The sequence below is a fragment of the Passer montanus genome, unplaced genomic scaffold (genome assembly GCF_014805655.1).
Source record: "Passer montanus isolate IOZ18808 unplaced genomic scaffold, ASM1480565v1 scaffold215, whole genome shotgun sequence".
Lineage (NCBI taxonomy): Eukaryota > Metazoa > Chordata > Aves > Passeriformes > Passeridae > Passer > Passer montanus.
Window position 1 is genome coordinate 171015 of NW_024366759.1, and position 17116 is coordinate 188130.

Sequence of the window (17116 nt, forward strand, 5' to 3'; positions counted from 1 at the left end):
CAAACATTGTAGATGGAGCAGTGGTTGGTGAATGGGAATTCCATACTCAACAAACTCCTGCAAAACAGACAAAAATGTCTGTGTACTTTTCTGTCCCTCATCTGCAAGGGAGAAGGGGTTGGAAATGCTCCTTTGAGTAAAGTTTTTATTTTATCAGATATTACCTGGATAGAATAATGTGCTTCACTTCTGAAACCCCGGGGCTGTGTAAGGGCAGGACAGATTCGTGATGCATTTTAAGCCTTTAGCCAGCTCTGTTTTGCACCCAGGCAGAGAACTCTGGATTCTGTCTGTGCTGTCTTCTGGCTTATCCTGAGTAAATTGCAAGCTGCGCAGCAGGAATTCTTTAATGTGCACATTGGGGAACTGATTTTGCTGCTGCAATTTCTCTTTATAAGGGATTACATGAACCTGTTTCGTAGGTCATAACCTCAACTGTACAAACTATATTAGTCTGACAGGACTCCATAAATTTGGCCAGTGACTTCCTCTGGGACAATGTGGTAGTGGTTCAGACTGATAAATAATCAGGTTTTTCAGGAGAAATAAAAAAGGCTATTTACCTGTACACCCAGAAGAATGTAGTAGCAGCATGAAGAGGTGTAATGAAAATGTTAATATATATATTTCCTAGTATGGTTGATAAAATGCAATATGAAAACCTATTATTAAAAGGAAGAAAGCAAAGTGTTCACTGAAGTGTCTGTGGGGCTTTATTGATTTTATAATGAGGTGTTTCTACTGGCACCCTCCCTCTGAGGAGCTCCTGAGACCCCATTCAAATTGCCTTCTTATATCCCTTTTGAAATTTCATGTTCTTTTTTATCCTGGGCTCATAGAGGGGAGAATAAAACCATGTGTGAGAACAGAGAGGCTCTGAGAACTCTTTGGGTTCTTCAGGTGGCTTTATCACTCCCAATCTCTTTTAATTGAACTATTTACTGCAAAGTAAACCTGTATCAAACAGGTGACCTGCCATGCATATGAAATTCATAAACAAATTATCCAGAGTCACCTTTTTTCCTTACAAGATAAACCACAGAGTGCAATCTAATAATTTCCTGGAATGTAATTAAGTGGCAAGGTATTTGCTCCCACAAGAGCTTCCCCTAGGGAGCTGAGATAAGACGCTTGGTAGAATTGCTTGAAAGGTGATGAATTTGAAGGAAACAGACAAAGCAGAAATAGAGAGCTAGGGAGAAGATTACATTAATTGTACTTATAGAGGGCTTCAAAGGGTCAAAGGCATTGAATTCAGTTGCAATAGAAGCAAATTCTACATGTGTAACAGACAAATAGACATTATTTAATCCATAATTAAGTATTAATAAATGAACAAATATTTAATCACTGGTCAGAATGAAAAGAATGTTCTTTTATACAGATGAGGAACTTATCAAAATGAAAAAAGAAGAAATAGTCGGAGACTGTATGTTAAGCTAACATTTAAATTCTGTACTAAGAATCAGCAGTTACCAGGATGTATAATGAGGCAACAATATAAATCCAATGCCTAAATCACTGAGGCAGAAATGGGGTTGGGATATGAAAACGGCTGGGTTTTGAACAGCATGCAGGAAACGATATATATCATAGTCCAGCACATTTATATCATAGTCCAGGACAGTTGATAAAAATATTAATATAGTTAGTAATAAATATTTTTAAATAACTTTTTCCAATCCCATGTGTTTTTCTGCTAAATCTTAATGTTTGCACAGAACTTTACTAACGAGATATCACCTTTTTTTTGCTGGTCAGGAATGTTCCTTGAAAATTTGTTTTAGAGTGGAAACTTCCACAATTCCTTCAATATTTTCACTCAGACTTCCTATTTTTCTTTTTCTTTCCCAGTCAGCATTTATTCTTTTTAGATGCTTCTCTTTTCCTTCTGTCCTTCTGTTTCTCTTTTACCTGTAGCTGATGTTTACAAGTGGGATAGCTTGAGTCCCACCACAACTGAGAGCTCAGCCTGAGTAGTTCTGACTTGAAAACATGGATCTAAGGCAGCATTTCCAGCACAGCACACATAGGGTTTCAGCAAGAATCTCATCTGAGATAGAAGTCCTACAGATAAGCTCCAGGAAAGTGCAGCCTGATCCTGTCTGTGAGTGCAGCCTGGTCCTGCTGGAGTTCATTGGTATGGCCAAATACTGGCTTTGCTATTTAATTATTTCCTTGAGGTTTCCCAAGTTCCCTTCATTCCAGTCTGCTGTCAGAAGACCTTGCTGAGAAGCTAACTGATTGGACTAATGGTGACAGAGGGTGTTTTTTAAACATATGATATAAAATCAGATACTTTACTTGTGGATTCTTATGTGTTATAAGTTTAAGTGTTTTTTAAAAGTATGAAAGTTTAGTATTCTCTTGCTTGTGTTAGAGTTTTAGATTATTTTCCTTGCTTAGTATTTTAGTTCATTTGGAGTTAGTCTTATTTGCACTAATGAAAAGCAATAATGATTTAGTTTCCATTTGGATAGCCCAATGTTTTTGACAAAATTAAATATTTCCCTGTTCAGGTACTTTTAAAGTAATGCACTAGCAAATATTTATATCTTATAGAGCAAATAATAGCATTTGCTCTGCATCAAAGCATTTTCTGAATTTCATGGATCTCAGGCATCTGCCACAGGACAATCCAATTCAGGCCCTAGACAGTGTAAGGACAGTGAAGGATGAGAAAATGATATTTTTTTTAATTTTAATTAGATAAAATCAGTATTATCCACTGACTATAATATCCAGTCTCATATGTTTTAATACAAAGAGGGTTTGTGTCATGTCCTGTGGGGCACTTGGACGATATGGGACTGATCTCAGTGTCAGTGGCACCAGCTGGAGGGGATAGACAGAGTGACCCTTCAGTGGACCTTAGAAGGGCTGGAGAATCTTCTGGGTGGCCTCCTGCTGTCCCTTCAACCTGAATTGTTTTATGGCCCCATGATTCTGTGTCCTGTAATGATCCTTTGTACAGGCTCTGAGTCTGACAGGATTTTTAGAACACCTGAGATGAGCTGACACCATCTCTCCTTATTAAGTGATAGATGGAGTCAGCTGGTCCATTTTGGAAGTCTAATCTGAAATGCCACTCATTTTAGCCCATATATTTGTTCATTTATTTTCAATGACTTCCACTGGTTTTGGTGGCAGCTGTGAGGCCTCTTGTTTGGCTTGTAGGCTGCAAGAACAGCTAGGAATCCTCTAGAAAAGCCATGGGAAGGACTTCTGTGGCATAGGCAACAGAGTCAGATGATATTCAGATACTTTAATACATACTGTAAACCCACCTTCCTGATTCTTACATGTCCTGCATCTTTCATTACTCATTTTTCACCTCCAACAACAAGTGGAGAAGAAGTTCTATGAACTTCAGGGCACATTAATCAAGCAGGACAACAAAACATGTCAAGAGGCCTGGGGGGAATTCTGGCACAAACATGCAGAGTGCCACAATCCTGAATGTAGATCATTCCCAGCAACTGGCTGCACAGAATTTAATAATGCCATACACCAAGTGTATCGCTTTCATGTTGTCATAGTATTAATGAAATAGATGTTCAAAGAATTCTGCTGAGGAAAAACCATAAATGTGAATCTAACTTTTCTTCTATTTAAGAATCACAAAGTAATTTGTGATTTAAAGGGCATTATAAACTCAAGGAAAATTTAGGAAGCAGGAATCATAACCCACAAATCCCGTGCTATTTTTTGTGATTCGGGTTATGTGTTCCAAAAGGAGAACTTTCCCAATATGACTTAGGAAAGGAATTGTGTTTCATCTCAGGTCCAGATAGGTCTCTTTGATTTAACAAAAAATGTCTTAAGAAATTCAAAGTCTTCTTGTTTTTGTGCAGAAGGAAAAATAACTGGACAGATTAATTTTCAGTTAGCAAGTGGCACTGAGAAGTAACCCGGCCTTTGATGTTGGTTAGCATAACAAAGAAAAAATAAAGATGAAACTTCAGATTTCTTTTGTAGCCAAGTTAGAGTGTCAGGTTTGGGATAATAATCAGGAGTGATTAATAGGATCACTGTTATTTTGGAACACAGTTTGAGGTAGATGTGAGCAAAAACATGACAACAGTGTCAGAATTTTTCCCTTTGGAACTCCAGGATGATGCTGTTCTCCAATCTTCCTCTGCAGCGTTGACTTTTAAGCAAAAGTAATTTCCTCGTTTGAGCAGGGAGAGCTTCAAAATCTCTATTAATGGGGGGCTGTGGAAAATACAGTTTTTAAACCACGAATCCAGCCTTCCATCAAATATGTATTTAAAGGGGTTTGTTTTTATTTGATAGCATATCTTTTCTGTCTCTTTCCCTTGGCTCAGTAGTTTTACAAGGTCAAAGGTATGCAAAATCATCAGAGAAAAAGAAACAAATCTGTTTGAAGCCTCTAAACTTTTCAAGTTTTGTGTCTTCCCTTCATGACTGTTACTAAATTATTTAGGATTGTTATCCTACTTTACATAGCCAGCCAGGGAGATTTTGTCCCAGGTCTAAATTAATATAAGGTTTTCAATCATTCAAACTGATTCATACGGGTCATTTTATATTGATTACTACAAATACAAAATTATATCCATGCTTATTATATTGCTGCCTGTTGAATTGAATGGTATTTTAAAAAACAGCGTTCAAAAGATAGATGAAATTATATTTAGAAAGAAAAATATTCCAAATCTACCACAGGAAGGTTAGGACCTGATAAGAACAGGTCTTCCTTTTCTTCTTTGTTCAATTTAAAAATCAAGGTATTCTATATAACATTACACTGTGTAAATATGATTGGATAATTAAAACACTTTTACAGTTTTTCACTTTTATTTAAAGGATTGTTATCTCTTTAGAGTAATCTCTCTGAGTGACTGTGTGCATTTTATAGCTGACATTTTGCCTTATTGTTACATTTTTCACATAACAAGATTAATTTTCCTTTAGTGATTCCCTGCATCATCTCTCAGCCAAGGAGAGCAGGACTGGCCCAGCATCATTACCTCTTCCAGCACAGCCAATTTAATGGTAATGAGAGTAGCTGCTGTAGGAGGCAGGAGGTGACACAGTAACTCCTGTGCCACAGCTGGGGAGAGAGAATAGCAACACCCAGTCTCTGTTCCTGAGAGAAAGCTGGAGAGTCCTCCCAAAATCTCCAGGGCCTCCTCTGCTGTCCTCTCCAGATATTTCCCCAGCCCCTGAGAGGCTACAGCAGTGTGAGGGATAAAGAAAGTGCCCCTTACAGCATCCTGCAGGGATCCTTGTGAGAGGATGAGTTGGGCTGCGAGAGGGGGATGAGAGGGATTCAAAGACTGAAGATGTACTGGAAAACTGGGAGACAAAGAGGAAGAGAAATTCCCAGTGCTGCCAATAGATATGCTGTGATTTATGGCCTCTCCCAATCCCTCTCAGCTGCTCTTACAATCCTGGGACCCAACAATGTTGTACAATCCTTTCCTCTCTTTGTCTCCTACTAAATCCTTGTGACACTTCCCTGCTTCCCTATGCAATGCTACAAATTGATAGTGATTTAAAGGATTGAGAGGTCCTGGATATGCTCTGGCACATCTATTGGCTATTTTTATCTGGCCCTGATTGATATCAGAAACTTTAAGTTCTGCTTGAGCTGCAGTGAAAGCCATGGATGCAGAGGCAGAGGACAGTGTGTGTATGTGCACGCAAACCCCATCTCTCTATTAATATATATGTTGGAACAATTTGATAAATATTGCCTGATCTTCAAGGAAAATATTTTTGTGAGAGTGCACATGGAACTCAGTTATGTTACTATCCAGAAAGTTGCTGTTGCCAGGCAAAGCTCATTTGTCTTAAAAAAAACCAGAGTCAGTTTGGATCTAAAATTATATGAAAACATACAGGCTATGGTAAGGAGAAATCTTTAGCTCAGCAATACCAGCTGAACAATGTGTAGCGCTCATGGAAAACAAGTACCAAAGCAGGTAAATAATAGGAAAATCTGCATGAAATTGTGTGGGAGGGGAAGTTATCTTTGCCTTTTGCCAAAAAATTAATTTTGCACTCTTCACTGTATATCTGTTTTTTCTCTATTAGTGCATTGGCAAAATTGTTGATGGTGAAGTTTTCCACTTAATTTCAAATTCTGTGAAAAACACTAGTTTTGATAAGTACCACTTTTGAGAATCTGAATACATAGGAGGGTAATTTAAATATAATCTCAATAACAGCCTTATAAAATTCAGGAGTATTGAATCACTGTGACCATTTCTTTGGGTTGCTCATATCTTACAAACCAATTCTTGCTGACTTGCAAGGGTTTTATGAGCCATCTGATTAAAAGTTTGGTTATTAAAACTTTATCTTAGTAATATAAGGGATATTAAGTCCTACCCTTCCCTGCATGCTCTGAATCAGTCTCTGATTTTTGCACAAAAGCTTGATCTGAAGCTGATCAAAATAAAAATTGATAGCAAAATGTGTTGTCTGCATTTAACATGACATCATATGATTAAAAAAAATCCTTGGAACAATTGTATGTTGTGGCTTTCCAGGAATAAGAACTAGCAGGAACAAATAAAGGAGCAAAACTCAGGTGACCAGCAGAAGGGATGGCTTTATAACAGCTCACTGTAGCTTAGCAGGTTACACAAGATAACAGGAAACAAAAGAAAGTAGTAACTGTTCAATTATTTATTTAAATAACTTTGCTGCCCACTAGAAATTTGTTTTGTGTGGTGTCGAACAAAGTTTTAAATATCCAGATTCCAATTTCCTTGTGAGAATTCCCCAAATAAGGTTACACACTATCTTCAGGGTATTCGTCCTTTTGAAATGACGGATCCTGATAAATGAAAATCAGAAAAAAAAAATTATTCCTCTTCTTATGCTAAAAATACGTTTTTAATTAGCAATGAAAGAAGAAGACATAGGAATTTTTTCCCTTTGGATTATGCTGTATTTACTTCAAGATTATTTGTGATAAAGAATTGCGGTTCTTGATAAATAATGGTTCCAAGATGTGTCTGGGGACATTGAACATTGACTTCAGAAGGTGATTGAGATTATAGTCTCAAACCAGAAATGTAGCTCTTTCTTGTAGTACAGTAGTTTTCTTTCTGTTACAAATCTTCTGCTCTTGCATGCAAAGTTATAAAAAACAGGTGTCAGATCTTAAACTTTTTATTTTAGGTGACATTTAGAAGTAGATTTTGAGGGATATTGAACACCCCCTTTTTCAGACACAAACTAGTGCAAATTTGTGGAATACCACACTTGGCTGGAGCATGTTTTTATTATTCTGTTTCTATAATACTTCACGTATTAAATACATTCCATAAATCAAGCTGAAGCGATTGGTAAACTAACTGAAAAATTCTCTGTGTTATTATTGACTAGAGCCACTGATTGCTGAGGTGATTGATCCATCCTGAAAGCTGAAGTGATCACAGAATTTGTTGCTCAAATAATATGTAGATTTTGCTCTTGTTATAATTTTTGTGTGAGTGAAGAAGGAGTTAGAAAATAAAAATTCATTATCAGGCAAAAGAAAGCTCACCAATAAGACACACTGTAACTAGGAAAAGCCTTACAAAATATTTTGTGTCTGCTTGACACATTTTTTAAAACTACTTACACATCTTTGACAATTGAAACATCAGACTTTCATATGAAGGAAAAAAAAGAACAATCAAAAAAAGACCAAGGAGCACGTTTTTGCTAAACTTTGATTTTTAATCTTGAACGCAGCAGGATTAAAATGTTCCCATCCTAAGTTTTCCTTAAAATGCTTTAAATTATATAAATACAAAATTTTTTGTCACAAAATAACTTAGTATTTCTTGCTTCGTATTGTAAATATTTTTTGCCATCCAAAAACATGTCCAAGTATTACAAAGCCATCATTGAAGTCAATTAACACTCTCATGTTACAGCCACAGAGGATTGTTCTTTATGTAACATGGTTTCAAGCATTCATTTCCCTTCCTAGACAGAATTTTCTCATGGATTTTGAAAAAATACCCACTGAAAGTGATGAAAATTTAAATATCATTCAAACAGAAATATGGGAAATGATCCAGCACTGAGATGATGTCAGAAGAGAGGAGAGGGACAATCCATCAGGAACTGCAGTGACAGGGCAAGGGGGAAGGGATTCACATTGAAAGAGGGGAAATCTAGACTGGATATATAGAAGATATTGTTGGTGGTGATGTGTGGTGAGGTGCTGGAATGGGATTCCTAGAGAAGCTGTGGCTGCTTCTAGATCCCTGGAAGTGTCAAAGGCCAGGGTGGACACTGGTGCTTGAAGCAGCCTGGGATAGTGGGAGGTGTCCCTGCCCATTGTAGGAGTGGCACTGGATGGGCTTTAAGGTCCATTCCAACCCAAACCATTCCACAATTCTATGATTTTATGTGAGACACATTTTTCTGCCATTGCTGCAGCTGACTGTTCTGTCAGAGTTTTTAGCAATAACAGATAGCATGTCCACCACAGACAGAAACTACTTTTACTCAATGTGAAGAACATCTTAGCACACATCTGAATTTATATCCATATGGAAAACTTTTAATTGTCTAGTGTATAGTTCCTGCACAACCAAGTGATATATTACTGCATCCAGGGGCTATTTTGTCACCTTTATAAAAAGTCTACACATGTCCAAAACCTCTAAAAAATTACATTCTCTCTTCCTGTTATATTCACATCTGAGATCAATTTACTTTCAGTGGGGAACTCTTTCCCAGTGAAGATCATGTAATGGTCAAAATGGTGTTAGGCAGTAGAGCCTGTGGTGGGCTCTGGTGATTATTGTGGGCATGTCTGGAAACTAATTTTTAAAGGAAATAGTCTTTGGAACAAATAGCTCAACAACAGCTGGTGGTTCTTAGATTAAGTTAACAAAATAAAACTGAGGACCTACTGATCAAAGAAAAACAAAAGACAATCCTCATCTGTTTTTTTTTTTTCCTAATAAAAACCCAGGAATTTTTGTGTCATGGCAGAGGCTTTACAGATGGAAAAAAAATGCAATTTTTCTGTTAATATAACCAAATGCCACTGATGTGTTTGTTAAGATATGAACAATTATGCTAATGTAAAGAGGAGGCAGGTGCAGGAGCAAAATATTTTAATATCATTTATGCAGAAAACCCATCAACCCCAGTGTGCTGGCTGCTAAGTTTTAGCGTAGCTATTAAAATCCTAGCTGGTCTCACCTCCAATCCAACCCCAATTCCTGCCACAAACGACTAAGCCCAACCAAAATCACATAGCTATATTCAAAGCGCAAACAAAATAGTAACTCTTTCAATACTTCAATCCTCCCTCAAAAAAAAAAAAAAAAAAAAAAAAAAAAAAAAAAAAAAAAAAACCCAAAAAAAAACAAAAAAAAAAAAACCCATACAAAACCCCCCCATATAACCACCAAAATAAATTAAAAAATCAAATCTCTTCCCCCACCAAAAAAAATTAAAAATGCCTTAATCTTAAGGCTAAAAGCCTCTCATAAAACTATAAAAAAATTAATCAGTTGAACTTTTTTCCCTATAACATGTTAAAAAATAATAAGAAAATAAATTATTAAAACCTATATTAAAACAGCTATACATTTAATAAGAAGTTTAGATAAAAAAAGTAATCAAAAAACCCCCTATGCCCCCAAACCTCTATTTCCAAAAATAAAAATAATCTCAAAAATAAATAAAAACCCCTTTATTTTTAAACAACTTTTCCTTAAAATAATACCCCATAACTTAACATAGTCTATAAATACAACTATGAAAAAAACTATTGAAAAAAACCTTAAGAATCACAGATTTTTCCAATTACTATTCATAAAAATTAAAAAACACAAAAAAACTATTTTCTTATAAAGCAATCTCTGTAAGTTTACTAAAAAAACCCTCCTCTTCCTAAATAAACTGTAAAAAGACTATTCTAAAAGTAAATAACTACATTATTTCTCTATATTATAAGTTAAAAAAAAGTATAAGAAAAAGAAGTATTCTGCAAGTTTAATTCTTATTATTCTTTCTTTTAGTTACAATTAATGAAACTTTCTTTATATCCTTTTAAAGTTTTAAACCTACTTTACCTTCTTCCTAATCCTATCTCACAAAAAAATATGTCTATACTAATAAAAACACTAACATTTAACCAACATTAAAATCCACCACATTAATTAATACATGAACCAAAACATCTCAAATTAGCAAATGAAAACCACTACACCTAGGAAGGAAGAGGGTGAAATCTAAGTCATTTTTTATGTTCATGATATTTTTGCCTCAGATACTTTAGGGAGGGAAAAGAAGAAAGCTGGTATGACTGGGTGTGCTACTGTGTAATTCTCAAATATGACTTACACATATGTCATGGTTGGGCCAGGAAGTGAGTTTCTGGAAAAGTCGTGGTCAAACCAATCAGTGGCCAGATTTGAAATTGGCACCTGTGGTGGCCACTGAGGATCTGGATATGCCTCTGAGAACACACAGGGGTTAAAAGCAGAAGATTCCCAGAGAACTTCCTTTTTTGGATCTGGCGAGTGTAGTCTGACCTCCTCCTCTCTGCCCAGCTGCGTCTGGGTGGGGCAGGGGGAGGCCATATGGCCTGTGGGGAGGAGGCTGGAGCCCTGCAAGCTGCAGGGGGGGAGGAGACCTGGGATATTTGGGCAGCTCCTCCCCGGAGAGAGTGACAGAGACTGTGTTGGCAGCACAGCCAGCCAGAAGCGGGGGATGCGGCGAGAGAAGGTTCCCAGCAGCTGTGGGAGTCCTGGGCAGACAGAGGCGAAGATTTTAACCCCTTTCTAGAATGGGGCAAGCAGACCACACAGTTGGGGTTCTGTTGGAGAGTTCTGGTGGGAGAGTTCAAGGGATTGTTGCAAGATTCAGAGGCCGTGCCACCAAAATAAAAGCTCTGGATTAAAAACTCTCCATCAGGACCCGCTCCTTTCTTCACCTTGCCTTAAGGGTTTCTCCAGCTTGGGGAAGGCCTGAGGAGTGACCCCCTCAACAGCAAGCTACAGCCCGCAAGTACGGGAGCTCGGGGCATGCCCGGACTTGTCTCCACGTTTTCAGCTGCGACCACAGGTACTGAATAGCGTCTCTGGGGAGAAAACTCCACAGGTGCCGCTATTTGGTCCGCAGCCAAGGCCAGACAGACCAAGGCAGTCCCGTCTGTAATATTGGCAACTCCAATACTATGGTGCAAGGGGGGACTCCTCTCTCCTTGATGGATTGAGCGTTGATTATTTGAGCGGTGATGATGGACTGATAGTTGATTATCTGGGAGATGGTGACGTGGTGGGAATATATGGTGTAATCTCATTCTGTGGAGAAAATGGAGGGGGGAGGAGGAGTGTATTTGGAGGGTTTTCATTCTTAGCTTTGTGTGTGTTCCTTTTTAGATATTGTAATTAATAAAGTGTTGTGTTTTTCCCTCCATCCCCGAGTGGGCGCCTGCTTTGTTCTGTTTCCGGGTCACATCTCACAGTAACCATTTTGGACCTTTCATGGGGGCCCTGGCATCGTGCCAGGGTCAAACCATGACAACATATCAAACTATAGAATATGGCAGGTTAATTAAAGTTATTAGAGAACATAAGGCTTCCCTTAGCTTTGCTTTACAGCGGAATGTAGGAGACATATTCAAGAAAAGCTCAAGTTACATTCACTCTGAACAGATTTTGTGTGATTGTAATTTGCTGAAGTAACCTTGAGTAGTGTGGATTATTCTGTTCAGTGTGTGGGCTTAGTGCTACAATACTGAAATATTTCATAAGAAGAGAAAAACCCTCAAACAAACAACAAAATCATAATTCTTGCCATCTAACATTTCCTCTATTTTGTTGGCACTTGCTGTTTTAGTATCCACCTGCCTCTGGTTCATAACATTTCTCTTTAATGATCTTGTTTATAGAATATCCATGCTGACAATTTGAAAGCAGGTTTTAGTGATAAATTCTTTTTAAAGAGTAAATGTTCAATTAAGTATGTAACCAGATGTTAGTGCTATATCTCCTTAGGCAGCAGCTTTTGTTTTACTTCAGCCTCTGGGCATACCATACTTCCCATATCACTTTTACTCAATTCGATCAACTATTCAGATTTTACAACCATTATTTTGATGCCTTCCTGGGCTACGTTTCTTACATACTTATGCACACAAAAGTTTCTAATAAGGCCTTGCTGCAATTAGAGTTAAAATTAACATTAATGTCATGGAATCGCAGGTTGGGTCAGGCTGGAGGGGCCCACAGGGGCTGCTCTGGTGCCACCTCCCTGCTCCAGCAGGGCCATCCCAGAGCACAGGGCACAGCAGAGTGTCCCTGTGGCTCTGCAATATCCCCAGGGAGGAGACTGCACAGCCTCTCTGCCCCATCTGCTCAGGGCTGGCACTGCCCAGGGCAGCAGTTCTGCCTCCTGGGCAGGGGCAGCTCCTGGGCTCAGGCCCTGCCCGTGGCTCTGGGGCCATGTCTGGGCCCGGAGCAGAGCCTGGGCCTGCTCTGCCCTCTGCACACAGGGACACCCAGGGCTGAGGCCCCTCTCAGCTGGGGCTCCTCTCCAGGCTGAGCAGCCCCAGCTCCCTCAGCCTTTCCTGGGCACCCAGATACTCCAGGCCTTGCTCAGCTCCAGGAGCTCCTGTCCCTGCTGTGCTGTAAAAAAATCTACTTATATAACAATTGCTGCAATTTTTTAAAATATATTTTTTACTTCATGCTTAGCACATAAACTGAAATAGTTGCAGGAAATAAGTTCAGCTACAAGTGTCACATCTGTACCAGCACTCAGAACTCCTTTCTTCTGTTCTGATCTGCAGCTGCAGGAAAGAGGTGAACTGAGGGCCTTTTCCACAATGAAGCAAGGAACAAGGAGATGTATCTCCATTAGCAGATGCTCTTGTGCTATGGTTTGATGCTGGTGCAATGTTAGTGCTTTCATGAAAATGTATTCTTCTTAGTGGCTGCTGTGAGATGTGACTAGAAATAGAGCAAAGCAAAGCCAGTTTAAGAATAAAGGGAAAAAAAAAACTTTATTAACATATAAATATGTAAAAAGGAACGGACACAGAACTCAGAATGAAAACTTTCCAAACTATTCTTCCTCTTCTCTTCAGTTTCCACCACAGCATTAAATAAAACCTTAGATTTTCAATCCCATCACCACCTTTCAGATTATCAACTTTCAGTCCATCACTACCCCTCAAACAATCAACTCTCAGTTCATCAAGGAGAGAGGAGTCCTTCTTGTACTACAGGCTTCTCTCAGAAACACAATTGGAACTTCTTGTGTTTCTATGTTACTCATGGCACCGCCCGGAGAACATTTGTCTTCATGACTTCTTTTTATGTCCAATGATCTCACTACTGTGCATGGACTAGAACTGCTTTTAGGGATTTTCTTTTAAGGATGCTTTGTCCAGTTCTAAAAAAGTAACAGTCTCTCACTTTTGGGACACCAGTCTCTCTCAGATTTACCCTCTGGGGCCAAGGGGTCTTGTGAACAGAGATCTTTTTCACTGAAGACAGAGGTCACCACCACATCTTCATCATCTGTCTCTGTTCATGCTACTGCTTCACATAACATCACCACACTTTTTTGGCTCTAAGGCATTGCCTCCCCCTAAATGTAGTCTCTGTGTCACAGGAAAAATGGGTTTGTCTATGGTTATACAATAAAAGAGTCCAGCCAAAAGCCACTCTTCCCACTTAGGATTCTTCTCAATTTCTTCTGACATCTTTCACTTGCATAAACTTTTACTACACTTGCTCATTTCTTCCTGTTTCATTTCTATCTCTCTTCTCATTCAGATCTAGGAGGATCAGTGTTTGTAAGGTCTCTATCAAATAAGAAAAGGGTTAAAACCTTGCCCGCCCAGATGTCTTATGGTGACCGGGCACCTTCTTGCTGTATTCTCCCTTTCTCCTTCTCTGCCGGCTGTGCTGCCAGCACAAGATACCAAATTTCAAGGTAGCACAGGCTCTCTTTCTCTCTCTCTCTTTTGTGGGGCCTGCTCGATGCTCCTCAGTGCTCCTCCACTCTTTCATCCTGCAAGGCCTTCACCCTGCTTTTCTGTCTAAGGTTCTGGCCTACTTCACTCCAGGCCACATGGCTTCTCCTCTTCCATGCAGCCTGTAGCTGGGCAGGGGAAGCTTGACTTCTTTCACGGACCAACAGAGTTTCCCTGGGAGTTCTCTGCTTTTAATTCTGTGTTCTCAGAGGTGGTCCATGTATTTAGTGGTCACACCAGGTGCTAATATTCAAATCTGACTACTGATTGGTTTTGAGTACAACTTCCCAAAAAACTCACTTTCTTATCAAACCAGGACATCTTGCTAATCTTTCCTGTGGTACTTGCAGTGAAAAAGTCAAGTTTGTGAATATTGCTATCACTTAAATATTAGTTTTTTAAAAAAGAAGGGGGAGGGGGGGAGAACCAGCAAAAAAAATCCACAAACTAAGAGGGTCAGGTTTGAACATCTGGGTGATTCACCTTTCTCTTGGACCCTCTCTCTGCTGACCCCAGCTCTGTTTCAAAGCAAACCCATCTGTTTGCAGACATCTGGTAACCATTCTATGCCTGTGTCAGAGGAGAGCACTGGTGGGAAGGAAGGTGTACCTTTGCACACCGTGGGCACATTGGAATCTGGACAGATTTTTTCCTCTAGGTGAGGGGAGCACAGCTCATCTTTACCCAAAACATTTAAATGAGAATGGAAACGCAAACTTACTTCAAGCTGGGTAAAGGAAATGCAATCTGCAGCCTTTAGCAAAAATCTTATTAAAGAGAATTCAATAAAAGATTAACTTCTAAACTCATTTCAGCTCAGGAATGACAGTGAAGAGCTTTTTCTGGTAATCCCCTTACTGCAGCATAAAGGCTTGCTGATAACTGGAGGACTTTTTGTCCAGATGTTGCACAATATCCTGAAGTAAAGCAAGCTTTCAAACATTTTCTCTTGCCTGGTTTGTTTAGGAACAGCTCAAATATGTTTTATAAAACTGCAAGACAACCTGAAAATTTGTAGCACCATGCTTGAGAAGTTTTAAAAATATCCCCTCATATTTTATTATGAAATTAAAATACAAACACCTATTAAAGATGAAAAAGTATTTGAATGTCAGTTCAACATACCTTCTAGTAGAGCAAATTTTACCTTACTGATTAAATTATACTGATTAAAAGATTAAAACTCAACAAAATCAGACTCTCAGATAAAACATTCTCTGCTTAGACATTTCATTCTTGTTGATGCGTCTTTTATAGTGCTGAACTCCAGTTAGGAAAGTCCAAGGCTGCCAGAACTCCAGGAGCATTTGGACAATGCTCTCAGCCACGGGCTGGGAATACTGGGGTGTCTGTGCAAGAATTTTTGAGGTGTCTGTGCAGGGACAGGAGTTGGACTGGATTATTCTTGTGAATAATTCATATTCTTGAATTATTCTATAATTCCATGAATCTATAACTATTCTGTTTATTCATTTGTTTGTTTCTTTCTTTCTTTCTTTCCATGGCTGCCAGATGAAGCATTTTGATGTCCTTATCCTGCTGCTAAAGAAGCCTAGGAGAAGCTGAGGAACAGTCCAGAAGGGTTTCTTGAAATCTTACTTTTAACTATTATTTTTGGTGCAGCAACACTCAAAATTTCCTTTCAATGTCCTTTCTCCCACTATAATAAGAGATACATCTGTTTCAAAGCAAACCCATCTGTTTGCAGACATCTGGTAACCATTCTATGCCTGTGTCAGAGGAGAGCACTGGTGGGAAGGAAGGTGTACCCTTGCACACGTGGACACATTTGAATCTGGACAGATTTTTTCCTCTAGGTGAGGGGATACATCTCTCATGCAATAAGATCATGAACTGCCTGTCCTGCTTCCTTTTAGCCCACTCTGTGCTCCTGCAAAGTTCTCATATTCCCTTGAGAAAAACACAGCAAGAACAAGACATTTTGTGAAAAATGGCCAGTAAGAAATTTTTCTGGTTAGGTCTATTCTCATTCTCCAAGAAATGCCAGATACTCTATTTTATAGAGTTTCTCTTTCCATAGCCCTTGCACATCACAGACATGTTGATACTTGTTGCCTCATACACCAGTGTAAATGAATTCTGGTTATATAATTGCAGTTCTTATTTTCCTGTTCCTTGTAAGCACCACGGGCAGAGTAGCATTCTATAGTCATTTCTTGAAGTTAAATAAAGAGCAATTCATGGTGCCTGGAAATCTAGAAATCTAGAATGTTCTGTGGCATGTTCTGCTCTTGTTGTCTAAGTTAACTTTATCTGCTTTTCACTGAAAGTTGAAATATTTGTGCTAGAATTGTAATTAATTAGTTGGAAAAGTTATGACATTGTGTTTTAACTTTCTATCTCTTGACTTAAAGCAAAGAGAAAGAATAATTTTGCTTGGAGTGAATAATCTTTAATGACTTAAGTAGATTTTGGAAACTTTCAGAATAGACCAAGTTCAAATCTTGACAAGTGCTTGTATTTCAATCTTTAAAATAATACACTCCCATAGGGGAGATATCTGCTCAACTGCATCATTTCCAGAATGCAGAATGCTTAGAGTTCTTAGGTTGAAAATGTGTGGTAAATGCGCCTATGTATAAGATATGAATCAGGAGATGATCCTGAATTTTGTGGGAGACTGCCTGAAGTTGAAGGTTAATGCAAAGTGGGAACAAGCAGCTAATTGTGTTTCTGAGCTTTTTTAATTGTTAAAACTTTGAATAAAACATAACACAGAGACCTAAACCACACAGCTGAGCAATCTTTTCAGTTCTGTTGGGGCAAAAAGATGATATCACTAAAAATAAATATGAATAAATACAGCATATCATAAATTGTTTTAGTTAAATATCTCATGTAAGAGCTTTAAAGTTCAGTGAACACTTAACTGAGAAATTCTTTTTTGAAAGTTGAAAATATAACTCCTGAATCCTGTAGCATTAGAGGAAATGCTGGGGAAAAATCTGTGAATATAGAGTTCAGATCACAACAGGGCCTGTCACTGATGCTGTTTCAGGGGCTTGGCTGGGTGCTGGGAATGCAACATCTTAGGGACATTGATTGAATCACAGAATGGTTTGGACTGGAATGGACCTTAAAGCCCATCCAGTGCCACACCTGCCATGGGCAGAGACA